We start from the raw sequence: 17,060 nt of genomic DNA on the forward strand, positions 1-17,060 counted from the left end.
CTTCTCTCTTTTGGTATTTTGTCGTCCAACACGATGTGTTGCATTGCATGCCGTCCGATCAATCATTGCGTTAGTTAACATCGTCTTATGCAACACGGTTCATGAGCTGTCAGAAGAGTGACGTGTGTTGCACCTAATTAAGGTGCCCTGTCGCGCTACAAGCACATCCATGTTCTTTTGAAGACAAAAATTAGAGGAGGACATTTTTATTTTTGGCGAAGATAATTACAGACACTTCTTGTACCACAGTTCAAGATAAGGAGCAAACGTAATATCAAGTTATTGAAAGATTTATGAAACATGTGTTCTACTTGAGATATGTGGAGCTTGTCGTAACGAGTAGATGTACGGAGAAACATCAGTTAGTATGTGTGCGATGGATGCAGCGATTTCTTTTCAAAACTATAACGCATTTTATAGCAAATTCAGAAACTATAGCAAAGAGTGGAGAAAAAACAAAACTAGCACCCCGTCGGCCACCCGTGGGTCGAAAAGGGTGTTTTCGGCCTGCCTTTGGCCGAAATGGACTTTTCGGCCTTGCCTTGGCCGAAAAGGTGCGTACCTGGGCCGAAAAGACTTTTTTGGTCAGGAGTAGGCCGAAAAGTCCTTTTTGTCAGGAATAGGCCGAAAAGTCTTTTTTATCAGGAGTAGGCCAAAAAGTCCCTTGGACCCATCTTTTCACGTTAATGGTTGACCGAAGTAGCATGGCTCTACTCTTCGGTTTACGCTAGGCCGGAGCGATTTTTTTAAAAATTTTGGTATATAAATACTATGCAACCATTGTCCATCTTAGACATTGAAAAAATATATTTTCACGCAACCCTTTCCCCTCAATATTTTCCCGCCACCCCTTTCCCACCAACCCCTTCCCGCCATATGTTCCTGCTACCCGTTTCCCGCCAACCCCTTCCCGCCATATGTTCCCGCCAACACTTTCCCGCCATACCACAGTACACCATTAAATAAATTCTTCATATTTAAAAAAAAATCATGTTTCTCAAAATCTTTTCACTTTTTTAAATGTCTTCACAATTCACAAAGACATTAACCGTATATCACAAAAAATTCAATGTGTCTTCAGAAATTTTCAGCTTATACTACAAAAATTCTCAGTGTATATTTATAAATTGTTCATCACTTAAAAAATCAATAAATGTTTGGAATTCTAAAATTTTGTTCATGTGTTCAATAAATTTTCACGTTTTAAAAGTTTGTTCGTATTTCGGAAATTTTTATTTTAAATAATTATTTAAATTGCTAAAGTAAAATTGTTCACTTTTTTCGAAAATGTTGAATTTTTATAAAGAAAGGGATCGCTTGTTGTACATTAGCTAGATGCTATCCTATTTGGCTGGTAGCACATATACCCAGCGTGAGGTCAGGTTTTTGACTCCATCGCTTGCGCTTTTATCCCATTTTTTTAAATATGAAGAATTTATTTAATGGTATACTTTGGTATGGCGGGAAAGGGTTGGCGGGAACATATGGCGGGAAGGGGTTGGCGGGAAGGGGTTGGCGGGAAACGGGTGGCAGGAACATATGGCGGGAAGGGGTTGGCGGGAAATGGATGGCGGGAAAGAGTTGACGGGAAAATATTGAGGGGAAAGGGTTGCGTGAAAATATATTTTTTAATGTCTAAGATGCGCAATGGTTGCACAGTATTTATATACCAAAATTAAAAAAAATCGCTTCGGCCTAACGTAAGCCGAAGAGTGGAGCCATGCAACTTCGGTCAAATATTAACGTGAAAAGGTGGGCCCAAGGGACTTTTCGGCCTACCCCTGACCAAAAAGTTCTTTTCGGTCCAGGTACGCACCTTTTCGGCCAAGGCAAGGCCGAAAAGTCCATTTCGGCCAAAGGGAGGCCGAAAACACCCTTTTCGGCCCACGCGTGGCCGACGGGGTGCTAGTTTTGATTTTTCTCCACTCTTTGCTATAGTTTCCGAATTTGCTATAAAATACGTCATAGTTTTGAAAAAAAATCGTATGCAGCACCGTAAGAGCTATTTGTAAGTTCGCTGAATTGCAATTAGGGTAAATCAATTTTGTTTTTTTGAAAGATCCACACTTGCTGGCTTTTCATTGGCTTAGTAGGGGAGAGTTACAAAATTTGTGATCAACTGATGAGTGAAGAGAAAAAGAGTTACAAAGGCGTAGGGGGGGAGCAGAATTCCCTCTCCGTTGCCTAGCAAAAAACTAGTCTATTCCTCACGTTGTATCCCCGAACGGGGGCGCTATGGCATGTGCTCCGGCGAGTCTCCATTGCTCGATGTCTCTCCGGCAGGCCTCTGTTATACTGAGTGCACTTGGTGTCTTTCCTCTGAATGTGCTTCTGTTTCTCTCAAGCCAGATTTGCCAGACGACCAATGCCACCATGGTCTTGACTCCTCTTCTTTCCCTTGGCACCGCGGCGTTTAGGATTGCAGTGGCAGCTTCTGTTGTAGTGTTGCATGTACTCCAGGAGGCTGGGGAGAGCGTCGCACAGCCCCTCCAGGTGGCTACCTCAACTCAGACCTCCTTTGATATGTTGCATAACCAAATCAGGTGGAAGGAGGACTCAAGGTTGCGGCAGCAGAGCTGGCAGAAGTAGGGATTTCCCAGCCCCTGCGTTGTAGGCAATCGTTGCACCAGAGCCGATTTTGGTGGAGTAGCCAGAGAAAGAACGTGATCTTTCCGGGTGCCCAGATCTTCCATACCAAGCCTTTCATGGCCGAGGCTGGTTGCGGGGGGAGCTGAGAGTGGTACGCTGACCTCGCCGTGTAGTCTCCACTGGCCTTCCAGGTGATCTTGTCCTCGGTCCCTCCCTGCAGCGCCAAGTTGGCTTCTCTGATGCGTCGCTGCAGCAGCACGACCTGCGGGATGATTTCCAGGCTGCTGCCATGTCTGAGGTCCATGATCCATCTGTCATCGCGTAGCGCCTCCGCGATAGTGCGGTTCTTCCTGGCTGAGCGCCTGTAGAGGTCGGGGTAATCTTGCCGTAGCGGTTGCTCGCCGATCCAGGAGCAGTGCCAGAAGAGCGCTCTGTTGCCGCCGCCCACTGTCACCATCGTTGCTGAGGCGAAGAGTGCTCTGTCCTTGTCGTCGCAAGGCAACTCCAGGTGCGTCCATGGCCTGGCCGGGTCCATCCATGCCAGCCAAAGCCAGCGGAGGCGCAAGGCGCGCGCGAACCGCTCCATGTTGGGGATGCCGAGGCCGCCATGCTCGATCGGGGACGTGACAAGTTGCCAGTTCACTTTGCATCTACCTCCGGTGACCTCCTCGTCTTGTGCCCACAAAAACCAACGTCACGCCTTGTCTACATCCTTGTAGAATCTCTTGGGGATGCGTAGCACAGCCATGGCGAAAGCCGACAGGACACACCTGACAAGTACGCGGCGCCCTGCGATCGGCAGGAGACGGCCTTTCCAAGCTGCTAACCTTGCGCGAATGCGGTCGAGGAGGTATTGAATGTGCACGAGTCGAAGCCTGCCGATGCATAGCGGGAGGCCTAGATATCTGATCGGGAAGCCTGTTCTGGTGCTGCCGAAATTTTGATGGACGTCTATGAGGTCTACGTTGGTGCAGTTTTGGGCTGCTGCCGACGACTTCTGAGGGTTGTCGCGCAGCCCCGTCGCGTCTCCGAACCCCTCCAGGAGTTGCATGATGGCGTCGATCTCCTGGCGCACTGGATTGGCGAAGAAGATCGCGTCGTCCGCGTATAGTGTGACGCGCAAACGCGCGGCGCCGGACGGCAGTGGCACGATGGCGCCGGCCTGCTGTGCCGCCTCTAGCAGCCGGTGGAGGGGGTCAATTGCCAGGATGAAGAGGATCGGCGAGAGTGGGTCGCCTTGCCAAAGTCCTGGCTGATGAAGAATCGCAGGGCCCGGGTCTCCGTTCAGCAGGCAGGTGGATGACGCGGTGGAGAGGAGGAGCGCGATCCAGTCCCGCCAGCGCGCTGGGAAATTCATGCGTTGTAGCAGCTCGAGGATGTATTCCCATGACACCGTGTCGAAAGCCTTTGCGATGTCGATCTTTAGTAGGAGCATCAGCGATTTCTTCTTTTGAAACTGTCGCAACGCGCTCTGGACGTAGAGGAAACTGTCATGGATGCCCTTCTTCTTCTGGAATGCGCTCTGGGCTGGCGAGATGAGCTGATCAAGCACCCCCGCTAGTCTGATCGATAGCACTTTTGCAATAAGCTTGGCCACCGACTAGATGAGGCTAATTGGGCGGAAATCTGACAGTTTTGTTGCGCCATCTTTCTTTGGCAGTAGGATGATCATGGTGCGGTTCAGAGCTGCAAAATCACCTCCGGCGAGCTAATAGAATGCATGGAAGACTGCCATCACGTCTGTCTTGATCGTTTGCCAGCATGCACGGAAGAAAACCCCGCTGAAGCCGTCCGGCCCTGGTGCCTTCTCTGTCGGGGACGCGCAGATTGCCGCCCAGACTTCTTCTTCGGTGAAAGGGTTGTCGAGGCCTGCATCGGCCTGCAGACTGAGCAGTTGGATTCTATCCCAGTCGATCGTCTTCGTCCTTCTCGCCTTGCTGCCCAGGAGCGCAGTGAAATGGTCATGGATCATTTCTGCCTTCTCTTTGTGATTTGTGGCTTGTTTGCACTCTGACTCCAAACAGTGGATGAAGTTCTTTCTTCTGCGAGAGTTGATCTTGGCCTGGAAAAATGCTGTCTTGGCATCGCCCGCTTTGAGCCAGGTGGTTCGTGCCGCCTACCTCTTCCTTACTCGCTTGAGAGCCGCGAGTCCCAGAATCTTCAGCTTCAAGATTTTCCTCAGCCAGAATTCTCTTTGCGTTAGTTGGCGCTTCTCCTGCGCCACATCAAGTGTCAGCACCACCTCAGTTGCAATGTGAAACTGCATTTTGGTGTTGCTGAAAATGCTCTTTGCCCAGATCTTCAGGTCTGCTGCCGCTCTTTTTAGCTTGATTTTCATCCTGGTGAAGGGGCAACAGTGGTTTACTGCTCTTTGCCACGCCCTCTGGACTGTCTGCAGAAAGTGCGGGAATTTGGGCCAAAAGGATTCAAATTTGAAAACTGCTTTGCGTGGTGGTGCCGTTGCATCCGTGAGCAGCAGGGGGCAGTGATCGGAGCAGGAAGTGGATGCAGCCATGAGTGTGTAGGAGGGGAAGATTGCCTCCCATTCTTGGTTGCAGAAGACTTTGTCTATGGCGACAAAGGTAGGGTTTTCTCTCTTGTTACTCCATATGAAGCGCCTGTTTTTGCACTTTATCTCTCGCAGGCAAGCCCGGTCGATTGCGTCCCTAAATCTGCTCATGACCCTCCTGTTGATGTTATGGTTGCTTTGATCTCTTGCCTCGTAGATGACGTTAAAATCACCGTTGATCAGCCACGGATCGCCAAGAGGTGGTCTGCTTCTGCTCAGCTCCTCGAGGAAGTCATCTTTCCTGGTGTCGTCAGTTGGGCCGTAGACAGTGGTGATCCAAAAGGAGAGACCACCGTGGGGGAGGAAAGCTCTGGCAGTGATGGAGAATTGCCCTACAAAATGCGTGGCGAGTGTGATCTTGGAGGAGTCCCAGAAAATCACGGCGCCACCACGGGTGCCCAACGCCGGCAGCACAGTGTAGTTGTCAAGTCTGCGGCCTCCAACCTCTCTGACCAGCCCTGGCGACCAGGCGTCGATCTTCGTCTCTTGCAAGCACAGCAGAGCGAGATTGTGGGCGTCTGCAACCTCGCAAATGGTGGCCCTCTTCGCCGACGAGTTCAGGCCACGGATGTTCCAATTCATTATTGGAATGGTTGTGATATTCATCAGGCAAACAACAATGCTCCGGCGATGAAACTGTTACTATTGCAGAGATGAAACAAATACAACTACACCACCGAACGATCGGGGAGAGCCAGTGTCCACCAATAGGCCCCAAATTACACTGACGTCTAGCTAATCCTCGTAGCCCTATGCTAATCATGGAATATAAACCTAACTCAGGCTGCCGGAAGGGCAGCTGCCACCGGAGGCTAACTAAACTGGCGACTAACATGGATCACTCTTGGGCTGCACCGTCAGGGCCGGCCAGGCTGGCCATGGTGCGCAGCGCCTGGACGTCGAGGCGCGTGAGCCTGGTAATGCAGTTGATGTCGTCCTCTGAGAGGGGCTTGTCGAAACGTCGCAGCAGCGCCTCCGTCGTCTTCACCGTCATCCGCTCTCTTGGGCCGAGCACGCCGAGCTCCTTGACCAGGCGCAGGGTGGCCCGCTGCGCCACCGGGGTGGAGGAGGGGTTGGAAGCCTGGCGAGCGCTGTGCCTGACGGGGGCCGAAGGAGCGCGCGTCTTGGGCGGGGCAGAGGCACAGCGGCGAGGATGGGCTCCGGGGCGTCGCGGAAGAGGAGCCGGGCGGCGGCGCCATCTTGTCCGATCTGCATCTGTTGCACCTGGTGGGTCACCGCCCCGAGTTCAGTCGTGGTTGCGGTCTGCGGAGCCGTGGTCTTGCATGCATGGACCGTAGCTGACTGCATGCCTGCGGTGGGCTCCCGGAGGTCAACGCCTTTGTCCCGCTGGCATCTGCGTGGTCGTTGCCGAACTCCAGCGGGACGGCGAGGGCGTCCGCAACGGCCTCCTTGAGCTCAACGTGCCCAGGTCGACGCGTGGTGGGGGAGGGAGTTGAGTGTCGCCGTTGTTGTAGAACGGGGTGACGGGGTCGACGACGTCTTGGCTCAGCCACGCGGGTGGAGGGGGTGGCGGTGAGGTAGAACGACGCAGCGGCAGAGGGGGGGTTGCGCGGGTGGTGACCTCCCGCCCATGGCAGCCCTTGCCGCGGTGCCTGATGGTGGGAGGCGGCTCCGTTTGTGCGGCTGCTGGGAGCGCTCCTTCACCGCCGCCGGGGCCCGGCTGGAATGCCCGCGGCCCAGCAGTGTGTCCGCCCACAAGCACCGCCCGCCGCGCTCGCTGTCGTGGTCGTCGTGGTCCCTGCGGCCCGCCCCATGCTGCAGCCCATGGCAGCCCGAGGAGGCCACCGCAGGCGGCTGGCGGCGCCCCTGTCCGTCCTCGACGTGCCAGGTCCATGTCGCCGGGTACACCGCCGGGAAGGGAGCATCATCGCCCGACTCCGATGAGGGGAGGCCGCTCTGGCACGAGCGGGAGGATTCCGGCGTGCGGGGGGTCCAGTTTCGATCCTGTCAACGTGCACCAGCAGCTCACGACGCCTGATGCCAGGCGGGGGCGCCACCTGACGGCTCGGCGGCGAGAACCCAAGCATGGCCTGGACCCGTCCCGCCCCGCGGGCCGCGCGCCAGATGTCTCGCTTGGTGGGGATGCACGCGGTGTCGGTCGTCCACACCCAGCAGGCGAAGGACTTGGTGTGCCCGCGCTCGTGGGTGCGGCTGTCCAGGCGGTCGACAATGCAGAGATCGCCGAGGACCTCCTCCGCCCCCTCCAGCGACCACAGCTGCATGGGCATGCGCTTGATGACGACGCGGACGTTGAGGGTGCAGTCGTCCGGCACCTCATGCTCATCTTCATGCCACCCTTTGACCGAGAAATCGACACCGTCCACCTTGATGACGCCGCGGCAGACGGCGTTCTCCTTGTGCGCCGGGAGCTCGAAGTGGACCAGGAAATCTTTCAGGTCGTGGCTGGTGATGCGCAGCAGGTGTGGCGGCGTGTGGAGCTGCTCCTCGATGGCGCGGCCAACCGACATGGGGTTGGCGGCGTGCTGCGATGACGCGGCCGTGAGGAGCATGACGTGCTTCCGGAGCAGGAACTCCTGGTGCTCCATGGCCGAGGTGGAGACCACCACCTTGTGGCTCGATCTTGGGCGGCGCGAGGGGTCGGTGAGGAAGGCCTGGCGATCCATGCCGGCGGGGTGCGGGGCCGGTGGTGCTGGCGACGGGAAGCACAGTCGTTCCCTCACTGGGCCGCGGGTGGCGCCGTCCGCCCCCCGCCTCTTCTTTGGGTTCTATGGGCACTCTCTACCAAAGTAGCCTTGCAGCTTGCAGATGATGCACCGGAGTGGGTCACGACAGTCTATGCGGCGGTGTTCGCTACTGAGGCACCTGAAGCGGCGGCCAGCGAATTGGCTTAAGAAGGCAGCGCGGCCCGCGGCCCCCTTAATGGCGGAGCGCCTACCCATCCGCCTCGACTAGCGGCGCTTGGAGTTGCCCGAAGATCTACTGAGTGCGCGGCGTTGCTGCTTCGATTTGACCTCCGTCCATCCGCCCTCGTCGCCCGAAGAGGAAATGGACGGTGCAGGGGAGGGCACTACCACGATGGATCTAAGCCGGCATCCACCCGGGTAGGGGTGCCCCGCATGGACCGCTGGCCCTTGCGCGGCTCCCGATGTGGAGCTTTCACCGGGCAGCAGAAAACGCGCCGGGGAGCCAGGGCGGGCCGTTGACGCTAGGGAGAGAGGGGGAGGGTGGGCGGAGCGATCGGCGCCAGCGAGAGACCGCAGGATCTGGGCGGATCCGCCGCGGTTACAGGGGCGTCCCACCCCGATCCAGCGCGGCGCGGGGAGCTGACTGGGCGGTGGGATCCAGCTGGGGACAGAGGTCCCATGGCCGGCGGGCTTGGTGGCACCCCGGCCCGGGCGGGCGGGGACGGGGGCTGGTGGCCGCCGCGGCCGGAGTGGCACGTGACGCGGGAGGGGAGGGGAGGCGGAGCTCATGCACTCAGTCCAGTGGCTATTGGATATTCGCCAATCAGTTAGAGATACTAAGCTCGGGTAAATCAATTTTGTATGAGAGGAAAGTATTGGATGAGGCGAAACTCTAAAGGTCGAACCAGGAACAAGGCGAAGGCGGAGTCGGAGACGATGCAGCTCGTTGCGGCATTTCAAGCGGATGCGAGGAGCTTTTAATATTTGATTCCCACTCGGATTAGGCAGTGCCCTGGCCCAAGGCTCGAACGGCGCTGCGAGCGGAGCCGAACACTGGAGGACGAACGGTATATCCAAAAATTCGACTTACCCAAAGAAAGCAAGCGACTTATCAATAAATAGTCGATCCCATGATCACAAGATTTGTTACTGCAGTTCCTTGACGAGTAAGAGAGTTTACTTTAGCTGCTGTTAGGTGGATGTAAGCCACCCTTAACGACGATCTGGTCTTCAAGTTGACTCCGTAGTTGGGTATATATAACGCCCGGAGCCACTTTTTTCCCAACTGCTACACGGTGAATGCAGTGCTATATAAACACCAGTTCACCCAGCCATCAACGCATCACCACAGCAATCTCTAGTGTTGGAAACGAATATTTTGGCAATGCAACTCAATGTATTGATCGGTGCATAGCACACGTATATATGGAGTACAAGGTGGGCCACAACCTCAACTATACAATGACTAGGAGGTGGGCTGGACTATACAATATACATGCACAGACCATATATTCAACACCCCCCCCTGCAGTCGAAGCGTCGCCGGAGACGCAAAGACTGGACCTGAACTCCTCGAAAACAGAAGTAGGCAGTACTTTTGTCATAACATCGGCAAACTGTTGTGCCGTCGGGACATGGAAGACCCGGATGCTCCCAAGGGCCACCTGCTCACGAACAAAGTGTATGTCGAGCTCAATGTGCTTCGTTCGTCGATGATGGACCGGGTTGGCGGAGAGGTACACGGCGGAGACGTTGTCGCAGTAGACGAGTGTGGCCTTGTGAACATCACAAAGGAACTCCTGGAGCAGCTGACGAAGCCAAGAGCATTCGGCAACGGCGTTAGCCACTGCCCGATACTCTGCCTCGGCACTCGAGCGAGAGACTGTGGGCTATCGCTTGGAAGACCAAGAGATCAGAGACGGCCGAAGGTAGACACAGTACCCCGAAGTGGAGCGCCGTGTGTCCGGGCAGCCAGCCCAGTCCGCATCAGAGTAGGCGACGAGGTCGGTAGAGGCGGAGGCCGTCAGTGTAAGTCCCATGGACGTAGTGCCGCGTATGTAACGGAGGATACGCTTCACCAAGGTCCAATGAGAGTCACGCGGAGCATGCATGTGAAGACAGACCTGCTGAACGGCATAATGCAAGTCGGGGCGCGTCAGAGTGAGGTACTGCAAGGCACCCATAATGGAGCGATAGAAGGCCGCGTCGGATGCGAGAGAGCCCTCCAGAGCTGAAACTGAAGGAAATATGCCCTAGATGCAATAATAAAGTTATTATTTATTTCCTTATATCATGATAAAAGTTTATTATTCATGCTAGAATTGTATTAACCGGAAACATAATACATGTGTGAATACATAGACAAACAAGAGTGTCACTAGTATGCCTCTACTAGACTAGCTTGTTAATCAAAGATGGTTATGTTTCCTAACCATGGACAAAGAGTTGTCATTTGATTAACAGGATCACATCATTAGTTGAATGATCTGATTGACATGACCCATTCCATTAGCTTAGCACCCGATCGTTTAGTATGTTGCTATTGCTTTCTTCATGACTTATACAAATTCCTATGACTATGAGATTATGCAACTCCCGTTTGCCAGAGGAACACTTTGTGTGCTACCAAACGTCACAACGTAACTGGGTGATTATAAAGGAGCTCTACAGGTGTCTCCAAAGGTACATGTTGGGTTGGCGTATTTCGAGATTAAGACTTGTCACTCCGATTGTCGGAGAGGTATCTCTGGGCCCTCTCGGTAATGCACATCACTTAAGCCTTGCAAGATTTGCAACTAATGAGTTAGTTGCGGGATGATGTATTACAGAACGAGTAATGAGACTTGCTAGTGACGAGATTGAACTAGGTATAGGATACCGATGATCGAATCTCGGGCAAGTAACATACCGATGACAAAGGGAACGACGTATGTTGTTATGCGGTCTGATCGATATAGATCTTCGTAGAATATGTAGGAGCCAATATGGGCATCCAGGTCCCACTATTGGTTATTGACCGGAGACGTGTCTCGGTCATGTCTACATTGTTCTCGAACCCGTAGGGTCCGCACGCTTAAGGTTACGATGACAGTTATATTATGAGTTTATGCATTTTGATGTACCGAAGGTTGTTCGGAGTCCCGGATGTGATCACAGACATGACTAGGAGTCTCGAAATGGTCGAGACATAAAGATTGATATATTGGAAGCCTATGTTTGGATATCGGAAGTGTTCCGGGTGAAATCGGGATTTTACCGGAGTACCGGGAGGTTACCGAAACCCCCCGGGAGCTATATGAGCCTTAATGGCCCTTAGTGGAAGAAGAGGAGAGGCAGCCAGGGCTGGGCCGCGCGCCCCTCCTCCCCTAGTCTGAATAGGACAAGGAGAGAGGGGGCCGGCGCCCCCCTCCTTCTCTCTCTCTCTCTCTTTTCCCACCTCGCGAATCCTATTCCAACTAGGATTGGAGGAGAAGTCCTACTCCCGGAGGGAGTAGGACTCCTCCTGGCGTACCCTATGATGGCCGGCTAGCCTCCCCCTCTTGAGCCTTTATATACGGAGGCAGGGGCACCCCATAGAAACACAAGTTGATCCACGTGATCATATTCTTAGCCATGTGCGGTGCCCCCTTCCACCATAGTCCTCGATAATATTGTAGCGGTGCTTAGGCGAAGCCCTGCGGCAGTAGTACATCAAGATCGTCACCACGCCGTCGTGCTGACGGAACTCTTCCTCGACACTTTGCTGGATCGGAGTCCGGGGATCGTCATCGAGCTGAACGTGTGCTAGAACTCGGAGGTGTCGTAGTTTCGGTGCTTGATTGGTCGGGCCGTGGAGACGTACGACTACATCAACCAAACGCTTCCATTGTCGATCTACAAGGGTACGTAGATCACACTCTCCCCCTCTGGTTGCTATGCATCACTATGATCTTGCGTGAGCGTAGGAATTTTTTTGAAATTACCACGAAACCCAAAAGTGGTATCCGAGCCTAGGTTTTATATGTTGATGTTATATGCACGAGTAGAACACAAGTGAGTTGTGGGCGATATAAGTCATACTGCTTACCAGCATGTCATACTTTGGTTCGGCAGTATTGTTGGACGAAGCGGCCCGGACCAACATTACGCGTACGCTTACGCGAGACCGGTTCTCCTGACGTGCTTTGCACATAGGTGGCTTGCGGGTGACAGTTTCTCCAACTTTAGTTGAACTGAGTGTGGCTACGCCCGGTCCTTGCGAAGGTTAAAACAACACCAACTTGACAAACTATCGTTGTGGTTTTTGATGCGTAGGTAAGATTGGTTCTTGCTTAAGCCCGTAGCAGCCACGTAAAACATGCAAGAACAAAGTAGAGGACGTCTAACTTGTTTTTGCAGGGCATGTTGTGATGTGATATGGTCAAGACATGATGCTAAATTTTATTGTATGAGATGATCATGTTTTGTAACCGAGTTATCGACAACTGGGAGGAGCCATATGGTTGTCGCTTTATTGTATGCAATGCAATCGCGCTGTAATGCTTTACTTTATCACTAAGCGGTAGCGATAGTCGTGGAAGCATAAGATTGGCGAGACGAGAACGATGCTATGATGGAGATCAAGGTGTCACGCCGGTGACGATGGTGATCATGACGGTGCTTCGAAGATGGAGATCACAAGCACAAGATGATGATGGCCATATCATATCACTTTTATTGATTGCATGTGATGTTTATCTTTTATGCATCTTATCTTGCTTTGATTGACGGTAGCATTATAAGATGATCTCTCACTAAATTATCAAGAAGTGTTCTCCCTGAGTATGCACCGTTGCGAAAGTTCTTCGTGCTGAGACACCACGTAATGATCGGGTGTGATAGGCTCTACGTTCAAATACAACGGGTGCAAAACAGTTGCACACGCGGAATACTCAGGTTATACTTGACGAGCCAAGCATATACAGATATGGCCTCGGAACACGGAGACCGAAAGGTCGAGCGTGAATCATATAGTAGATATGATCAACATAGTGATGTTCACCAATGAAACTAATCCATCTCATGTGATGATCGGATATGGTTTAGTTGATTTGGATCACGTAATCACTTAGAGGATTAGAGGGATATCTATCTAAGTGGGAGTTCTTTAAGTAATATGATTAATTGAACCTAAATTTATCATGAACTTAGTACCTGATAGTATCTTGCTTGTTTATGTATGATTGTAGATAAATGGCCCGTGCTATTGTTCCGTTGAATTTTAATGCGTTCCTTGAGAAAGCAAAGTTGAAAGATGATGGTAGCAATTACACGGACTGGGTCCGTAACTTGAGGATTATACTCATTGCTGCACAGAAGAATTACGTCCTGGAAGCACTGCTGGGTGTCAGGCCTGCTGCTGGAGCAACACCAGATGTTGTGAACGTCTGGCAGAGCAAAGCTGATGACTACTTGATAGTTCAGTGTGCCATGCTTTACGGCTTAGAACCGGGACTTCAACGATGTTTTGAACGTCATGGAGCATATGAGATGTTCCAGGAGTTGAAGTTAATATTTCAAGCAAATGCCCGGATTGAGAGATATGAAGTCTCCAATAAGTTCTATAGCTGCAAGATGGAGGAGAACAGTTCTGTCAGTGAACATATACTCAAAATGTCTGGGTATAATAATCACTTGATTCAAATGGGAGTTAATCTTCCAGATGATTGCGTCATTGACAGAATTCTCCAATCACTGCCACCAAGCTACAAGAGCTTCGTGATGAACTATAATATGCAAGGGATGAATAAGACTATTCCCGAGCTCTTCGCAATGTTGAAAGCTGCGGAGGTAGAAATCAAAAAGGAGCATCAAGTGTTGATGGTCAACAAGACCACTAGTTTCAAGAAAAAGGGCAAAGGGAAGAAGAAGGGGCACTTCAAGAAGAACAGCAAGCATGTTGCTGCTCAAGAGAAGAAACCCAAGTCTGGACCTAAGCCTGAAACTGAGTGCTTCTACTGCAAGCAAACTGGTCACTGGAAGCGGAACTGCCCCAAGTATTTGGCGGATAAGAAGGATGGCAAGGTGAACAAAGGTATATGTGATATACATGTTATTGATGTGTACCTTACTAATGCTCGCAGTAGCACCTGGGTATTTGATACTGGTTCTGTTGCTAATATTTGCAACTCGAAACAGGGACTACGAATTAAGCGAAGATTGGCTAAGGACGAGGTGACGATGCGCGTGGGAAATGGTTCCAAAGTCGATGTGATCGCGGTCGGCACGCTACCTCTACATCTACCTTCGGGATTAATATTAGACCTAAATAATTGTTATTTGGTGCCAGCGTTAAGCATGAACATTATATCTAGATCTTGTTTGATGGGAGACGGTTATTCATTTAAATCAGAGAATAATGGTTGTTCTATTTATATGAGTAATATCTTTTATGGTCATGCACCCTTGAAGAGTGGTCTATTCTTATTGAATCTCGATAGTAGTAACACACATATTCATAATGTTGAAGCCAAAAGATGTAGAGTTGATAATGATAGTGCAACTTATTTGTGGCACTGCCGTTTAGGTCATATCGGTGTAAAGCACATGAAGAAACTCCATACTGATGGACTTTTGGAACCACTTGATTATGAATCAATTGGTACTTGCGAACCGTGCCTCATGGGCAAGATGACTAAAACGCCGTTCTCCGGTACTATGGAGAGAGCAACAGATTTGTTGGAAATCATACATACTGATGTATGTGGTCCGATGAATATTGAGGCTCATGGCGGATATCGTTATTTTCTCACCTTCACAGATGATTTAAGCAGATATGGGTATATCTACTTAATGAAACATAAGTCTGAAACATTTGAAAAGTTCAAAGAATTTCAGAGTGAAGTTGAAAATCATCGTAACAAGAAAATAAAGTTTCTACGATCTGATCGTGGAGGAGAATATTTGAGTTACGAGTTTGGTGTACATTTGAAACAATGCGGAATAGTTTCGCAACTCATGCCACCCGGAACACCGCAGCGTAATGGTGTGTCCGAATGTCGTAATCGTACTTTACTAGATATGATGCGATCTATGATGTCTCTTAATGATTTACCACTATCGTTTTGGGGTTATGCTTTGGACACGGCTGCATTCACGTTAAATAGGGCACCATCAAAATCCGTTGAGACGATGCCTTATGAACTATGGTTTCGCAAGAAACCAAAGTTGTCGTTTCTGAAAGTTTGGGGCTGCGATGCTTATGTGAAAAAGCTTCAACCTGATAAGCTCGAACCCAAATCGGAGAAATGTGTCTTCATAGGATATACAAAGGAGACTATTGGATACACCTTCTATCACAGATCCGAAGGCAGGACTTTTGTTGCTAAGTTCAGAAACTTTCTAGAGAAGGAGTTTCTCTCGAAAGAAGTGAGTGGGAGGAAAGTAGAACTTGACGAGGTAACTGTACCTACTCCCTTATTGGAAAGTAGTACATCACAGAAAACTGTTTCTGTGACACCTACACCAATTAGTGAGGAAGCTAATGATGATGATCATGAAACTTCAGAACAAGATACTACTGAACCTCGTAGATCAACCAGAGTAAGATCCGCACCAGAGTGGTACGGTAATCCTATTCTGGAAGTCATGCTACTAGATCATGATGAACCTACGAACTATGAAGAAGCGATGGTGAGCCCAGATTCCGCAAAATGGCTTGAAGCCATGAAATCTGAGATGGGATCCATGTATGAGAACAAAGTATGGACTTTGGTTGACTTGCCCAATGATCGGCAAGCAATTGAGAATAAATGGATCTTCAAGAAGAAGACTGACGCCGACGGTAATATTACTGTCTACAAAGCTCGACTTGTCGCAAAAAGGGTTTCGGCAAGTTCAATGGATTGACTACGATGAGACCTTCTCACCCGTAGCGATGCTTAAGTCTGTCCGAATCATGTTAGCAATTGTCGCATTTTATGATTATGAAATTTGGCAGATGGATGTCAAAACTGCATTCCTGAATGGATTTCTGGAAGAAGAGTTGTATATGATGCAACCAGAAGGTTTTGTCGATCCAAAGGGAGCTAACAAAGTGTGCAAGCTCCAGCGATCTATTTATGGACTGGTGCAAGCCTCTCGGGGTTGGAATAAACGCTTTGATAGTGTGATCAAAGCATTTGGTTTTATACAGACTTTTGGAGAAGCCTGTATTTACAAGAAAGTGAGTGGGAGCTCTGTAGCATTTCTGATATTATATGTGGATGACATATTACTGATTGGAAATGATATAGAATTTCTGGATAGCATAAAGGGATACTTGAATAAGAGTTTTTCAATGAAAGACCTCGGTGAAGCTGCTTACATATTAGGCATAAAGATCTATAGAGATAGATCGAGACGTTTAATTGGACTTTCACAAAGCACATACCTTGACAAGATTTTGAAGAAGTTCAAAATGGATCAAGCAAAGAAAGGGTTCTTGCCTGTGTTACAAGGTGTGAAGTTGAGTCGGACTCAATGCCTGACCACTTCAGAAGATAGAGAGAAGATGAAAGATGTTCCCTATGCTTCAGCCATAGGCTCTATCATGTATGCAATGCTGTGTACCAGACCTGATGTGTGCCTTGCTATAAGTCTAGCAGGGAGGTACCAAAGTAATCCAGGAGTGGATCACTGGACAGCGGTCAAGAACATCCTGAAGTACCTGAAAAGGACTAAGGATATGTTTCTTGTATATGGAGGTGACAAAGAGCTCATCGTAAACGGTTACGTTGATGCAAGTTTTGACACTGATCCAGACGATTCTAAATCGCAAACCGGATACGTGTTTACATTAAACGGTGGAGCTGTCAGTTGGTGCAGTTCTAAACAAAGCGTCGTGGCGGGATCTACGTGAGAAGCGGAATACATAGTTGCTTCGGAAGCAGCAAATGAAGGAGTCTGGATGAAGGAGTTCATATCCGATCTAGGTGTCGTACCTAGTGCATCGGGTCCAATGAAAATCTTTTGTGACAATACTAGTGCAATTGCCTTGGCGAAGGAATCCAGATTTCACAAGAGAACTAAGCACATCAAGAGACGCTTCAATTCCATTCGGGATCTAGTCCAGGTGGGAGACATAGAGATTTGCAAGATACATACGGATCTGAATGTTGCAGACCCGTTGACTAAGCCTCTTCCACGAGCAAAACATGATCAGCACCAAGGCTCCATGGGTGTTAGAATCATTACTATGTAATCTAGATTATTGACTCTAGTGCAAGTGGGAGACTGAA

This window comes from Triticum dicoccoides, chromosome 1A, assembly GCF_002162155.2.
Source record: "Triticum dicoccoides isolate Atlit2015 ecotype Zavitan chromosome 1A, WEW_v2.0, whole genome shotgun sequence".
Lineage (NCBI taxonomy): Eukaryota > Viridiplantae > Streptophyta > Magnoliopsida > Poales > Poaceae > Triticum > Triticum dicoccoides.